The sequence below is a fragment of the Hirundo rustica genome, chromosome 24 (genome assembly GCF_015227805.2).
Source record: "Hirundo rustica isolate bHirRus1 chromosome 24, bHirRus1.pri.v3, whole genome shotgun sequence".
Taxonomy (NCBI): Eukaryota; Metazoa; Chordata; class Aves; order Passeriformes; family Hirundinidae; genus Hirundo; species Hirundo rustica.
The window spans coordinates 3,596,798-3,611,070 of NC_053473.1; the positions used below are offsets into that span (position 1 = coordinate 3,596,798).

The 14,273-nt window shown below is 62.0% G+C and overlaps 1 protein-coding gene across 1 annotated transcript in view; it reads left to right on the forward strand.

Annotated features, from left to right (window-relative positions):
• The first annotated feature begins 13,953 nt into the window (after positions 1-13,953).
• The window catches only part of GRM4 (glutamate metabotropic receptor 4), a 34,737-nt gene continuing 34,417 nt past the window's right edge, over positions 13,954-14,273 (forward strand). Inside the window, exon 1 of the mRNA XM_040085765.1 lies at positions 13,954-14,018. The gene's annotated coding sequence lies outside the window, so the exon portion shown is untranslated. The remainder of the gene's footprint in view (positions 14,019-14,273) is intronic.

The window sequence follows — 14,273 nt, forward strand, 5'->3', positions numbered from 1 at the left end:
GCGGGGCGGCGCGGCCGGGAGCGATAGGGCCGTTCAAAGGGCTCCGGCGGCGGCTGCGCCCCCGGCCCTGCCCGGCCCACAGTCCCCGGAGGTGGCCAGGGAGGGTCCCCCCGGCAGGCTGGAGCCAGCGCCGGGGAGATTGTGGCACCCTGGTTCTCTCGCTCCGGGAGTGCTCCCGGCTGGGGGTGACCCCGCCGTGGGTGACCCCGCCGTGGGAGCACCCGCCGCTCTCCCCGCTCCCTATTTCGGCCTGGCGTGGGGGGTTTGGTGTCCCCGTGGGGACAATCACCGGGGCCGGGCCGTGCGCTGATGGCTAAAGCACGATGCTCCTTCTGTTCGCTGCCTCCTCCCCGGGTCAGCCCCCACAAAAGCTTCTGGTGCCCATCTGGAGGCACCAGCAGTGGGGGATCCATCCCCGGGGCTGCCTGGATGGTGTCGTGATATTAATTTAATCGCTGCTGAGAGGGGAGGCTGGTGTGGGAGCAGGTTCTGCTGGGTGCAGTGGGGTTTGGGGAGCTCATGAGTGGGTTCTGCTCACTGCAGTGGGGTTTGGGGGCTCCTGAGCGGGTTCTGCTCAGCACAATGGGGTTTGGGGAGCTCATGAGCGGGTTCTGCTCAGCACAGTGGGGTTTGGGGGCTCACGAGTGGGTTCTGCTCACTGCAGTGGGGTTTGGGGGGCTCGTGAGTGGGTTCTGCTCACTGCAGTGGGGTTTGGGGGGCTCATGAGCGGGTTCTGCTCCGCACAGTGGGGTTTGGGGGGCTCATGAGCGGGTTCTGCTCCGCACAGTGGGGTTTGGGGGCTCACGAGTGGGTTCTGCTCACTGCAGTGGGGTTTGGGGCTCACGAGTGGGTTCTGCTCGGCACACTGGGGTTTGGGGAGCTCCTGAGCGGGTTCTGCTCAGCACAGTGGGGTTTGGGGGCTCATGAGCGGGTTCTGCTCAGCACAGTGGGGTTTGGGGAGCTCCTGAGCGGGTTCTGCTCGGCACAGTGGGGTTTGGGGGGCTCGTGAGTGGGTTCTGCTCGGCACAGTGGGGTTTGGGGGGCTCACGAGCAGGTTCTGCTCAGCACAGTGGGGTTTGGGGAGCTCCTGAGCGGGTTCTGCTCAGCACAGTGGGGTTTGGGGCTCATGAGCGGGTTCTGCTCAGCACAGTGGGGTTTGGGGGGCTCGTGAGTGGCCCCAAGGCTCTCCTGGGCTTTAAGCAGGTGCTGGGCTCAGTCTGCAGTGAAGAGCTTTGCTCAGAATTCCTCTGGTCAGTTTGGAAGTGGTTTGGGTCAGACTGGAACCAGCTGAGATCAGCTCTCCGGTGGGGCACCCCAAACCCCAGCTCCCCGCTGTGTCAGGACAGTGTTTCTGAGACATGTCGAGCATTTGGGGTCTTGTGGTGCTTTTCCTTGATGGGATACCAGGAAATCCAGAGCTCAGCATCGCCTTGTGCGAAATTTCTGCGAACTCCTGGGCAAACAACAATCACAAATCTAAAAGAAACTCTGATTTAGGTGTTTTGACCATCCTGACTCTGAGGGTTGAACTCTGAAGTGAGGATCTGAACTTCAAGACTGCTGGATTTAAGTTTCAGGCAAGTTTTTATTAAAAGAAATAAAAATAATAGACCTTTAAGAAAATGAAATGTGAAAGTATCAATGTCTGCCTGTACAAAACTGCTCTGGCAGGGAAGGCTTGTGATGCAAAACAACCCAAGCCCAGCCAGGCTTGGGGCACTTGTTTCTGCTAATTGTTATTTGGATTTTTCAAATCCCCTGCAAATTCCACTGCCTAAAACACAATCGGAGCAGTGTCCCCTTCTGACAATTAAAAAATGAAAGCGGAGAGGGGGGAGAACCCTCCTGCAAGAGGGTTCCTGTTCCCCAAACACCTGCAGGAAGAGCAGGCACACCCTGCCTGCTGGGTCTCCCCCATCTCAGGGCCTTGTGAACAGCAAGGGGTTGCTTGCAGACCCCAAGACCCCCCTTTTTTTAATTTTTTTTTGCTAAAATTAGCGTTTCCCCAGCTGCAGGCAGCCCTGCATGAGTTTGGACATGCCAGGGTGACTTTTACCCCAACGGTGCTGCTCAGGCTTCCTCCTTCACCGTGAGCCCAAAGAGGAACTTGGTTTGTGTCCTGGCAGAGGCTCGTTGTTATTAATATCCCTCGCTATTTACTGTGCAGCGCTGGTGAGTGGCAGCAGCTCGAGTCCTGCACACAACCGGGGCTGCTCTGCTTTAATCCCTCAAATTTTGGGCAGTTCCCAGCTCTCTGAGCCCACGCTGGAGCCTCTCTCACCGGGCTCAGCCGTGGGGTGACCGCTTGGTCTTTAACGAAAAATAATCTGCAGTGGTGCCCCAGAATTAGAGAGAGGTGGGGAGATGGCCTAGCAGGCAGGTACAGGCACTCAGCCACGTGCAAGGAGGGGGAAACAGGGAAAAAAACCCGGCTGGAGCAGAGCCCGGGGCCGGGCCCAGGGCTGCGGTTCGGCAAGAACATTTTCACTTTTGTTTCTGCACTTGGGCTCCCGCTCTGCAGCTCGCGGCCGAGCGGGTTTGGGAGCAGGACCGGGCAAGCTCCCCCCATCCTGCGGCTGAGTTCTGCAGCCAGAGAAGAAGCTGAAAATGGCTGGAAACAGGGGAAACAAATGATTTATTATCCTCCTCCCCTCCCATCGCAGCTGAGCCCAACGCGGGGCACGGCGGAGCAGCCTGTGCCGCGCCGGGCTGGCATCGCTCGGAGCCCCGGTGTCCCGGCGGGCCGAAGGAGCTGGGAACCCCCCCGGGATGCGAACAGGGATGTCCCGGGGCTGGGGCTCACCCGGCTGGCCGGCCATGGCGCGGGAGGAGAGGGACGTGGCCTTTGTTTCCCCTCCCGGCTTTGTTTCCCCGATGGCCCCATTGATGAAGCCCCATGTGGCCAAACAGCCCCGGACCCACCCCAAAACAGGCCTGTTAATTCCATTAAATGGCTCCTTCCTCCTTCTCACCCCCGGAGCAGATGGAGCTCTCACCAGGGCGGCAGTTTTCCTGCAGCCGCATTCTGGGGACAAATTCCTAAAATCACCTGATAACTTCCAGGCTTAAAGGCGCCGGTTTGATCCCGGGCGCGCAGGAAGGAGCCCCAGGCCAGCGCCGCGGGCTGGCCGAGCTGCGAATGGGGGGTGCACGCGTGAATTATTTCGTGTCTCGGTTTATTTAGCCGATATTTCAGGCCTGGGAGGAGACCTGATGGAGAAACGGGTGCCCGGTGCTCGGGAAAAGCTGCACCTCTGGAAAGTGCCCTGAAAAAAAGGGTGCTTGAACTCACCCCCAGCTCCTTGGGCTCCTCAGAACCGCAGGTGCTGATCAGCTGTCCCAAAGAACATCCAAGGGGGGACATGGGGGGACCGGAGGGTGTCCCTGAGTGGCACACATCTTATCCTGCCCTGCCCTGGCACTGCCACCGAGCCCCGCAAAGCTGCGTTCGGGATTTGGGTGCCTAATTCCTGCTAATTTCCCTGGGAAAGGGGAAACCCGATCCTGTGAGTCAGCTCGGGCTGTTGGGTGACTGGAAGGGCCACCTGGCTAATTACGAGCGGGTGTGTTTGTCACCTCCAGAGCCCTTTGGAACGGCAGTTAATGGGGCGTGGCGGGGCTGGATCCCCCCACTCCGGGATTCAGAGGGGAATTTGGTGGCGGTGGGAGGCAGGAGGAGGATTTGGAGGTCCTCCCTGCTCCGGGCTCGGGGGTGCTTGGGGCTGCGTTAAATCCGGCCTCCGCACAGGGAAATGCACGTAAATAACTCCCTCTTCCCTGGCGATCCCGAGACAGCCCAGGCTGATCCATGGCGGCCGCAGGGCGAGCAGGATCAGCCGGTGGGGCTGGAAAGCGGCTCAGGCTCAGCCACCCCTCACCTGCACGTCCTGACCTGTGCGGACACGTCCCTGCCCGTCGCCCCTACTCGGTGCCAGCAGGGGCTGGCACTAAACGCGCCGCTTCCGCCTCCTGGGATGGAGAGGACGCGTTTTGGGTGCTGCTGCTGGTGGGATGGGCAAGGGGCCGTGTCTGGGGGTGCTCTGGCTCCGGCTGGAGCATCCCATGAGTTTCAGGGAGCTGCTGGGGCCGCTGCGCTCCTCGGACGCCGGCTGTGTCACCTCGCGGGCCTGCGGTGGCTGCTGGCTGTGGCAGGGAGCGGGATGCTCCGGGGCCGCAGCCATCTCCGCGCGGCTGCACAATGGCCTTTTGTCTGCGGGGCTGCCCCGGGAACATCCCGCCATCCCAGTTTCCCAGTAACATGAAACCTCCTCGGGGCTGCCTGCCGGGAGCACAAAGCCTGGGGCTGCTGCGGGGGGCAGCCCTGGCCCCGCTCCCGGCTCCCCCCGCACTCCGGCACATGTGCACCGAGCGTGCCGGGGCTCAGCTGGCTGGGGGGAGGCTGCCGGCCCAGCCCGGGCCCCGCACGGCGCCGAGGAACCGGGGAAGCACCAGGAACGGAGCCCTCGGCGTCCCCTCCGTGCGAGGATGCTGCTGACCCACGGCCGGGGGCGGTGGCGACTTCCTCACCCCTGGTGTCCCCACGCAGGGAATGCGCCAGGGGGTGAGAAAATCCCCGCGGGGGCTCCCTGGAGCCCCTTCCCCTCAGCTCCGGCCTGGACGGCCGGCAGGAGGGAGAGAGGGGAGGGAAGGGACGGGCCGGGGAGGAGCCGCTGTAAATCATTAACGGGGACGCGGTGGAGAGGAATGCGAGGGGTCGTTAATCGAGGGCTCTCTGGCGGCCTCGCGGTGGGGTTTGGCCGCCTGGTTGTTTTTTTTTTTTTTTTTAATCAAGGTATTTTATTGCACATCAAAGGCAGCCAAGGAGGCGGAGGCTGCCGGCAGCATCCGAGGAGGGGCGGGGGGATGCGCTGCAAGGCGCTTGCAGGGGCTGGAGGACACGCGGTGCAAAGGTCAGGGCGCGCACGCTTTCGCTGCTTTCCCCAGCCTTTCCTGGCTCCTCCATGGCCTGGAATCTCTCCGTGTGATAGGGAAGGAGCCCCCCACTCCCTGGCCAGCTGCGAGTTCACTGTGGCAAAGGGGATGCGCCGGAGAGGCTGCTCCTTATCTGGGCTCCAAGAAAACACTTTTCCCCCAGCCAAATTCCTTGACTCTTTCCCGTTTACTCAGCTCCGGTTGGAAAAGCATCGAGGACCGGGGGAGTTCCCTCCGTCCCGGTGACTCAGGTGGTGTCACCGGCGTGACTCAGCCGCTGGCAAGGTCCCGGCTCCGGAGGCACGGGGGGCCGGGGGTGACACATGGGAACGGGAACGGGAACGGGAGGCGATGCCGGAGGTGACGGGACGGGGAATGGGGCCAAGCTGGCTGCTGGTGAAAGGGAGAGAGCGGGAGCCAGAGCAGCCCTGCTCGTGTCCCCTGCATGCCTTGGGGGTTTGACCCAAGGGCTTTGGGAGGAGATGGGTCAGGGCGGGCAGGGGGTCACCCAATGGCCGGTGGGTGACCAGAGGCGGCAGGGCAGGGTGGGATGGAGCGTCCTGGGATGGAACCGGCAGGTTTTCCTGCGGGCAACGCGCTCCCACGTAGCCAGAATCACGGAATTATGGAATAATTTAGGCTGGAAAAGCCAACGCTGCGGTTTCCTGCTGCCACCTAACGGGGAGAGGCTCCGGCTGCGGAGTGGGATCGAGAGAGGGCTCCGCGTCCTCCCCCGGCCCGTCCCTGGACGAGTCCCAGCTTCCCTCACCGGCAGCAGGACGGTGCTGGCGTGGGCTGGGGGCGAAGTGGGGCCGGGCAGGGCTGAGCCGCGTCCCCGTCTTTCCCCCGGCAGTGCCCAGGGACATTCGGGGGCTGCGGGGCTGAGCCCTCCGCGTGCTGCTCGCTTTGTTCCCGGAGCTGGGGGACGGCGGGTTTGTCCCTGTCAGGGGACCCCCAGGCACACACGTGTCCCTGCCCCGTCCCGGGGGAATGTGACACCGGGCCCGGCCGGGATTAGGGCCGGCTATAACGGGCCGGGGGTCACGGCTCCTTCCCGGCTCTGGTTACTCCGTGCCCGGCCCGGCTCTGCCAGGGGCTCATCTTTCAAATGACAGGGACAGACTGCCAGGGGGGCTGTGGGGGCACCGAGGGGCTCAGGGGGGGCCCGCGAGGCTGGAAGGCACCACGGGGCTGAGCACCCCAGCCCTCCGTGCCCCCAAACCCACGGCGCGGGGAGCAGCCCGTGGTTATCCCCACGGCCCCTGCCCAGGAAAAGCACCTTCCCCGGCTTCACTGAGGGGGCAGGATGCTCCTGACGTGCTGCCGTGCCCTGGTACCCCACATCCATCACCAGAGCAGCCGGGGGGGTGTTTGCCAGGTCGTCACCCACCTTCCCAGCCGGCTCCGGGCCCGGGGAACGGCTCCCTTGGCAACAGCTCCTCCGTGTGTGGGAGCGGAGCCGCACGCGTGGCTCCCCTCGAGGGGAGCGTCACGACACGGCGCGGCTGGCGGGCGGCTCCCCGTGACTCGGAGCCGGGGGAGGACAGCGCCGTTCCCGTCCCTGACGAGCGGTCCCAGAGTCCCTGCGGGGTGGGAGAGAACACCCCCGAAGGAGCCCGCCCCGGCACCCACGCACCCCTAAATAGAAGGATGTGGCTCCTTGGGGGGGGGGGGCGGCTCCCCAGCACCTGTGGGAGAGGCTCGGGGTGCATCGGCTGGAGCAGGGATCTGCCCTGGAGATTTAGGGGAGGGGGTTGTGGAGGTGTAACCCGTGTTTCACCTGCTGCACCGGGCGGTGGGAAGCCCACGCACAGGAGCTGCTTGCACAGGCCGTGCCGCACGTGGGGTAGGAGGGGACAGTCCCCACCGCTGTGTGTGTGTGGATTTAGGGCGACGATGGCTCCAGACACCTTTTCCCCATCCCCCGGGCCGCAGGGATGCCCCGAGCCGGGTCCGTTCCGCTGCGCGGCTGCAGTGAGCGCGGTTTCCACGGGAAGGCACTGCCGGCCTTCGCTGGGATGCTGAGCCCGGCTCTGGGACCCGAGCGCGGCGCAGCAGCCTGGGCTGGGGTCTGCGGCAGCTCCTGCGGGGCCTGGCCGCAGACAAGGCTGGCTCCGATCCTGGCTGCACTGGGGGCTCCAGATTGTGTTTCACCATCGCCTCAAACATCTCCCAGAGCGCTGCTGGGAGCCCCTGGGACCCACAGCCCCCTCCTCTTCTCCCCACCGCTGAGCCCTCCTGATGCTGAGCATCCACTTCCATCTCCCCCTCATCCCAAGGGACAGGGATTGGTTGGACTGTGCTATAACCAGCGCTCAGGAGAACCTCTGGAACCCTTTACCTGGGGAGCTGAGGGAGAGAGAAAAAAAAAAAATTATAATAATAAAGTTTTTTTTATTGTGCAGTGAAATGGGGCTGGAGCCTCTGCTGGGCTCTACAAAAGCAGGGAAATGGCAAAAGAGCTCTAAATGGGATGACAGCATCCAAACGGGGAGCAGAAAGGAGCTGGGGGGACTGGAGGGGTTTGGGGGGTGGCTGCTGACAGGTGCATGAGCCTGTGGTGTGTGAGGGGCGGTGGATGTGACTGGGATGGCTCTGGATGGGATCCAGGCCGGTGCTGGGTGAGCTGCTCCCTCCAGGGACGAATTTGCTGTCACAAAGACGCAGCCACGAGCACGGGGAACCCCTTGGGACGCTGCTGCACAGCGCAGGATCCTTCCTCCCTCTCCCCAAACCCTTCCGTGGCTTTTCCAAAAGCCTCTTTGCGGGGCGGGGGTGGGGTCACAGCGGCCCCTCCCAGCACAGCCCCTCGCTGTGGCACCCGATCAATGACCAACAGTAATTCCTCCCGCAAAGGCAAATCCGTGCCGGCCTCGGCACTCCGAGGAAGACAGCGTTTCCTTGCAAGGATGAGGCCATGAATATTTTATGTCCGAGGAGGATATTTCTTTCAGGAGGTTGTTGCATGAATTATGGAAAAGTTGGGAGGAGAAGAAGGGTGCTGCTCGCCGGGGTCGGCTCTGATCCAGGGGCTGCGCTGGCACCGCTGGGCTTCACCTCGGGCTCCTTTCCCCGGGTGCTGGGCAAGGTGTGCCCCTCAGTCGCCAGCACAGCCGCAATCAGGGCACGCTGCAGGAGCCCCTGGTGCAAATCCACCCCGGTCTGGGGCAGCTTGTGCTCTCCAGCACGGCAGGTTGGTGCACGCAGGGTGGACGGGGCAGTTTTGGCATGGGTCGGATGCCGGTCTGGAGGGGGGTGCAGCAGCTTCTTTGGGCACCTGGAGGGGACTAGCAAGGAATGGAGCCCTTCCCTGCTTTCCCTCATCTCCTTATGCTGGATGGGTGCTTGAGATCTTGGTGCTGCACCCACCCAGCATCCCGCATTTCCAGCCCCAGTCCCTCAGCAGAGCCGGTGCTGCTGCTCTCCTGTCCCTTCTGCCCTGGCCCCTGTCCTCGTCCTGCATCCCAGGTGCTGCTGGCACCTTGCTCCAGCACGCCTGGCTGGGAAAAACGAGGGGGTTGTTTTCCATGCCATCCCTGCCTTCCGTGTTAGTTAATGTGTAAAGATTTTCCTCTAATTGTCCTGTGGGTGCAGAGGGAGTGTGTGCCGCCTGGCCGTCACAGTTCATTTTACCACCAAATGTTCTCTCTCCTTCCCTATTCTACCCCATCCCCCCCCTTTTTTTTTTTTTGAGATTTGAAGAAAACATTTCCAGCTGCTCATGATCCCTGTGGGCGGATAAAAACCCCTCTCCTGCACCCAAATGGAAAGGCAGACAGAGCTGCCTGTCCCTCCTCCCTTTCGCAGCGCCGCGTTTGAGGGACAGGGTTGTGCCTTTGGGATGCTGCTCTGGGGACAGGGGGACACCTCTGGCTTCAAAGACAAAATTGGTGGAGGAAGAGGAGGGTTGGTGCCCGGGAGCAGGGTGGCACCGCTGGGACCCCGGCGCCTCTGAGGGTGCTGCTTTGGGGGCAGGCCCTGCTCTTTCAGAAGCATCAGCACAAAAAGCTGCTGATGGTGCAGGACGAGGGATTTCCAGGAGAACATCGTGCCTCAGCTTTCCGTGCTTCTGTATTGTTTAAACCCCAAACCCGGAGTGATCGCTGCCCAAAATAACCTCCGGCCACTCAGCACATCCCTGGGCTTGAGCCCTTTCCTCCTCTTCCACAAAGCAACAGCTTGTAACCGGGATGGGAGCAGTTCACCCGCTGCACCGAGAGCGTCAGCCTGGAGGGCACATCCAGCAGCATCCTCGTGTTTTCCCGTCAGCAACAGGCTGGGCTGCGGGGCTCCCAAATCCTCTGCTCCTTCTCAGCGCTGCCACGCCGGAGCAGCAGCTGCAGGAGGGAAGCAGGACACGGCCCAGAGCACGGAGCTGACAAAACTCCGCGGTTTTTGGAGATGCTGGAACCACCTCACGGAGTCACGGGGCAAAGCAGCAGCGCCTTCTTTACGGGGGGTGAGGTGGCAGGGTCCGTGGCTGCGCTGAGCTGTGCTCTGCTCCGCTCCTGGCGCTGTCCCCGCGTCCCCCTGGCCGGGCTGGCCGTCTCCTCTCGCCATTAGGTGGAAGTGTTGTAGAGGAGAAGAGCTGCGGCGCTGCCCGGCTTCGGGCTCCACCAGCGGCCGCAGCCGGGCACGGGTCCTTTGTCCCCGCGTCACGGCAGCGGTGAGGCACAGAGGGGAAGCTTTAGGCTGGATACAGCCAAGAAAGAGGAAAAAACCCTCGAGAAGAGGCTCTGAGGCTGCAGCAAGAGGAGGTTTGGGCAGAGAGAGGCTTTGCCCCTCCGCGCTCCATCCCCTCCTCGCTGCCGTGGGGGAAAAGCCCAGGGAATGTAAATGTCCCCCCTTGGTGGCCTCTGAGAGGCAGCGCTGGTTCCTTGCTGTCACCTGGGGTTTCTCTGGGGGTCCCCTCACATCAGCTGGGGGATGCGGGTGCCTGGCAGGAGCCCGGGCTGCAGGAAAGCCTCTGGTGGGAGCTCGGCAGCCCCCAAATTGGGTGAAGGGCTGCCAGGTAGCTGGCACTGCTGCAGGAGCCTTCCTCACGAGGAGGAGGAGTTGTCATCACTCCCAGCCTGCAGCCGAATCATCCCTCGTTCATTGCTAATTCCTCCCCGCACGCTCGGATGGGCTTTTTCTCCTTTTTTCTTTTTTTTTTTTCCTTTTTTTCTTTTTTTTCCCCGCATTTCTTTAAAATGCAACTTTCCCCCATCAAGATCTGTTAGTCATGAGGCGTATAATGAGTTTTATGTATATTTAAGTGGTCTGACATTCGGCATCCCATTATCCCCACCCCTCGAGAGAGGCACGGACCCGATGTGTGAATGTCAAGCCCATGCGAGCACAGGCAGTGCCGTTCCTGCTCTCGAAAGATCCAGATCTATTACCGACATTCATGTGCTGGGGGTGTGTGGGAGTCTCTTTCTTCTGGAAAGAAATCCAAGGCTGCTTTTTTTTTTTTTTTTTTTTTTCTTTTTCTTTTTTACCTCCTTGGCCTATTATTTAGGTGTTTTTGGAGGGGGCCGAGCTGAATTATTCTGCTGATTTTGTTGCGCAGTTTTGTTTGTCCCTTCGGTAGCTGCCCAGCTCAGGGTGAGCCGACGGCTTTTTGCAAGCTGCTCATGCAATTCCTGCTGGAAAAATGTCTGTGGGGGCTGAGCCAGGGTCACCCTGCTCATCCCCTGCCAACTTCCACAGACACTTTTCCCATCCCGTCCTCTTGCTCAGGCTCGGCTCTGCCTTGACGTCAGTGAAAATCTTCCTTTTGCTACAAAATCCCCGAGGAGCGGGATTGAAGTGTCATCACGGCTCTTCTTCCTTTCTTTTCCTCCTCAAATCCTTCTCCTGCTCTTTTCTTTTCTCCTGACCTGTCCTTTTATTCCTTCCCGCTCCACCAGCACTGGCAGGACCCGTGTTCCCCGAGCTGCTGCTCCTCCCGGCCACATTTCTCCCTCAGACAATTGGGACACCAGAGAAGCATCCCCAGCCACCCCCAACCCTTACCCTGCAAACTTATTTTTCTCTAAACACACACGAAAACAGCTCTTGCCAGACCTCCTGCTTTTTAATTGTGTAGATATTACAGCTAATTACCGTTCTATTAATATTTCACTTTGAATTAAAGATTTATTTTCTATCCAGGAGGGAATTGAATGCGCACCCAAGGCGATTGCAGGCTCTGGCAGAGCGGCGCCCAGATGAAAAGGGCCGGGTGTGATTCCTGAGCCTCCATCTCTCGGCCAGGAGTGACCCATGAGGAGGAAGGAGGAGGTGGTGGCTGGGCCATAAATTATTCAGAGCCCTTCTGCAGAGCTGAGCCGGAATGTCCAGTCCATAAGATGCGGTTTCAAGTTTTCCTATATTAAAAAAAAACAACAAAAAAAATCAAATTGCAAGCGGTTGTGTCTCCTGGATGGAGCTCGGTGGCCTCAGCAGTGGTCACGGTGACCTTCCCAGCTGGCCGGGGGCCAGGGCAGCGGAGGCTGGAGCTGCGAGCCCGGAGCTGTGCCCGCCTGGGGACGGCTGTGGGATGAGTGGGGTCAGGGCACCCAGAGCCTCCTGCACGGATCCTGTGAGCCCAGGAGCTCAGGGAAAATCTGCTGGGGGCTCTGGAGGTGCCGGTGCCCCCTGGATGAGCACGGACGCGGAGCTGGGAATTGGCTCGGGCTGTGGCCCCAGCCCTGCCCTCGGGACGGACTCGCTCAGCTCCTCTGGCTCTGTGCCTGCCCAGGGAATATCGATCCTGGAGAAATCCTGGCAGACTTCTCCGTGTCCATTTGCTGATGGCATCGAAGTCTCCTGGAGGATTTGATCAGCTCTGACCCGGGCACTGAGCAGGAGCCCTCGCAGCGACCTTTGTGGGGTTTGCAGAGCCCTCGGGGTGACCCCACACAGGAGCTGCACCCCTGGAATCACCCCTGTCTCCCTTCTTACCCACCGTCCTCTCAGCCCCCACGCCCTGGCCTTTCCCGTTGTGCCAGGGGAAACGTCGGCCTCAACTGGAGTTCCAAATGTTAATTGTGTTCTGACGTTGCCGCTGGTGACACCAGCGCTGCGCTGGTATTTTGGGTTCCGGCTGACGGCGGGCAGAGGGGTGAGGAGGGGAGACGTGCAGGCCCTGAGGCTCAGAGAGGAGAAGAGAGGCACTGCCAGCTCAGCCGTGGTGGGAAGAGCATCCTGCAGCCCCTGGGATTCGGGTTACCAAGACTTTGAGGGGCTTGGGTTATGATTTTCAGTTGGAGCCTGAACGAGCCAGCTGCCGGAGCAGCTCAGGTGGCGCTGCGGCCAAAATTCTCCATAATTCATCCCAAACACCTTCCCCCAGGGATTCTTTGGGACCTGGGCAGATCAGAGCAGGCGGCCTGGAGCCCTCATGGCCCCAGGGTGTGAGCAGAGCATCCTTGTTTCTCCTCCAAGGCGAACACTTATCTTAGAAATCCCCAGGAGCTGAGGCCTTCACCTGATTTGGAGCAGGAACCTTGACCTTAGGGTGCCTCTAAAAGCTGCTTTTGGCCAGGGATTTGTGCCTGGCTTGTCCTGCGGTGTGTGGAGTCCCCTCAGCCCTGGCTTGGGGCAGGCAGGGGGTCCTGTGCTCCCAGGGGTTGGTTCTTTATGTCCTTTCCCCACAGACCACCGTGCAGATTTCCTTTTTCTTCAGTTCCTAGCGTGGCTGAGGCTGCTCCCACGGGGGTGGTGGGGCTGTGCCCCCCTGCTCCATCCCACAAGAGCAGAGTGACAAAAACACCGCTCCTGTTCTTGCTGTAGACAAAATCAGTGCCACAGCCTGGGCGCTCTGCAGGAGACGCGCACTGGGCAGCATCCCGTGAGCTCCTGGATCCACGGGAATATTCCAATGGCAGGAGGGTGGCTGGGCAGCTTTTCAGGAGATGCAGCTCCTGAGCTTTTCGGGAGACGCAGCTCGCTGGGGAGGCCAGAGCTCTTTCAAAGGCGTTGCGCTGGAGCTGGGCAATCCCGAGTGCTTCTGCAAAACCGGCTCCTCTCCAGCCTCCTAACCAGGATTTGGGTGAAAATCCGCTTTTTCCGAGGGCAACCAGCCCGCCCGGGCCCTGGCTGACCCCCAGCAGGGCTGGGGTTTCACCGTTACAAACGAGCAACACCAGTCGCCCCTTAGGGAAAATAAGGCTGGAATTGCGTGTTCGTGGTCCGTGCTCGGTTCCTTGGCTCTGGGAGGGGGCAGAGAGCCCTCCCCACAGCCGGACCCCACCTCGTGTGCGCGGATGGGTGCCCCCAGGAGGGGCTGGGAGCTGTGGCAGCCCCCAGGTGAGCGCCAGGGTGTGCCCGAATTGCACCGGTGACCGGGCAATCGCCACCGTGTCATTACCGTGATGGATCGCAGCGGTTAATGTGTCGATGGCCATTACCGGGGGGTTGTGTTTTCTCCGGATTAATGAATCGACTCAGCACGACGGGCTCCTCGGAGCCGCGGGGCCCGGCGAGGGGGATTGATGGGGGAAGCGGGCGAGGCAGGAGCCGGGCTCCGCGGGGCGGGGGGGGTTGGCAGCGTTTTAAGGGAGGCAGAAGGGCAGCGGCTTGGGGTGACGAGCATCCTCCCTCGCCGCTGCTTGCGGGAGCTGCTCCCGCCTGGGAGAGGGGATTCGAGGCTGGCTGTCACTGCAGGGAGCCGGAGACCCTCAGCAGCCCGGCGGGGAGACCCTTCCTCCAGGAGCCGGGGTTCCGCCGCGGCGGGGGTCCCCGCGCTGCGCTAGTGCTTTAAGAGGCTGGCAAAGCCGGCGGCGGGCTTCCCAGCTCCTCTTCATGCAAAACTTCCCCGGCCTCGGCTCTCCTCCTCCTCCTCCTTTTTCCCCCTCCTCCTCCCCCTTCTCCACCTCTTCCTCCTCCTCCTCCTCCTCCTCGCCGCGGCTGCGGTGCGCGGAGCGCGGCGGGTCCCGCCCGGCTGCGGCTCGCTCGGCTCCCGGGCCGGGCCGGGGCTGGGGGGGCCGGGGCCGCCCCCGCCGCTCGCCGCAGGGCCCCCCCGGGCTGCCCGCGCCCCCGGGCCGGGGGCAGATCGCGGCACCGGGCACCGGGCGGACACGGGGCCGGCGGCGCCGCCAACTTGGCACTGCCCGCGGGTAAGTGCGGGCGGCGCGGGGGGAGCATCCCCGGGACGCCCGGTGCCCCCGCACCTTCCCCCGGGGCTGGAGTGCCCCCCGCTCCCCCTCCCTGCAGCCTCGCCGCTCCCCCCCATCTCCACAACGCTCCGGCGAATTTTCCGCCTTTCCTGCTTTTTTGGGTTGGGGCGGGGGGGGCTGCGACAGCGGGGGCTGCAGCCCGGAACCCCCAGCGCTCCCCCCTCCCACTCATCGCATTATTCATCGTCGGGGACT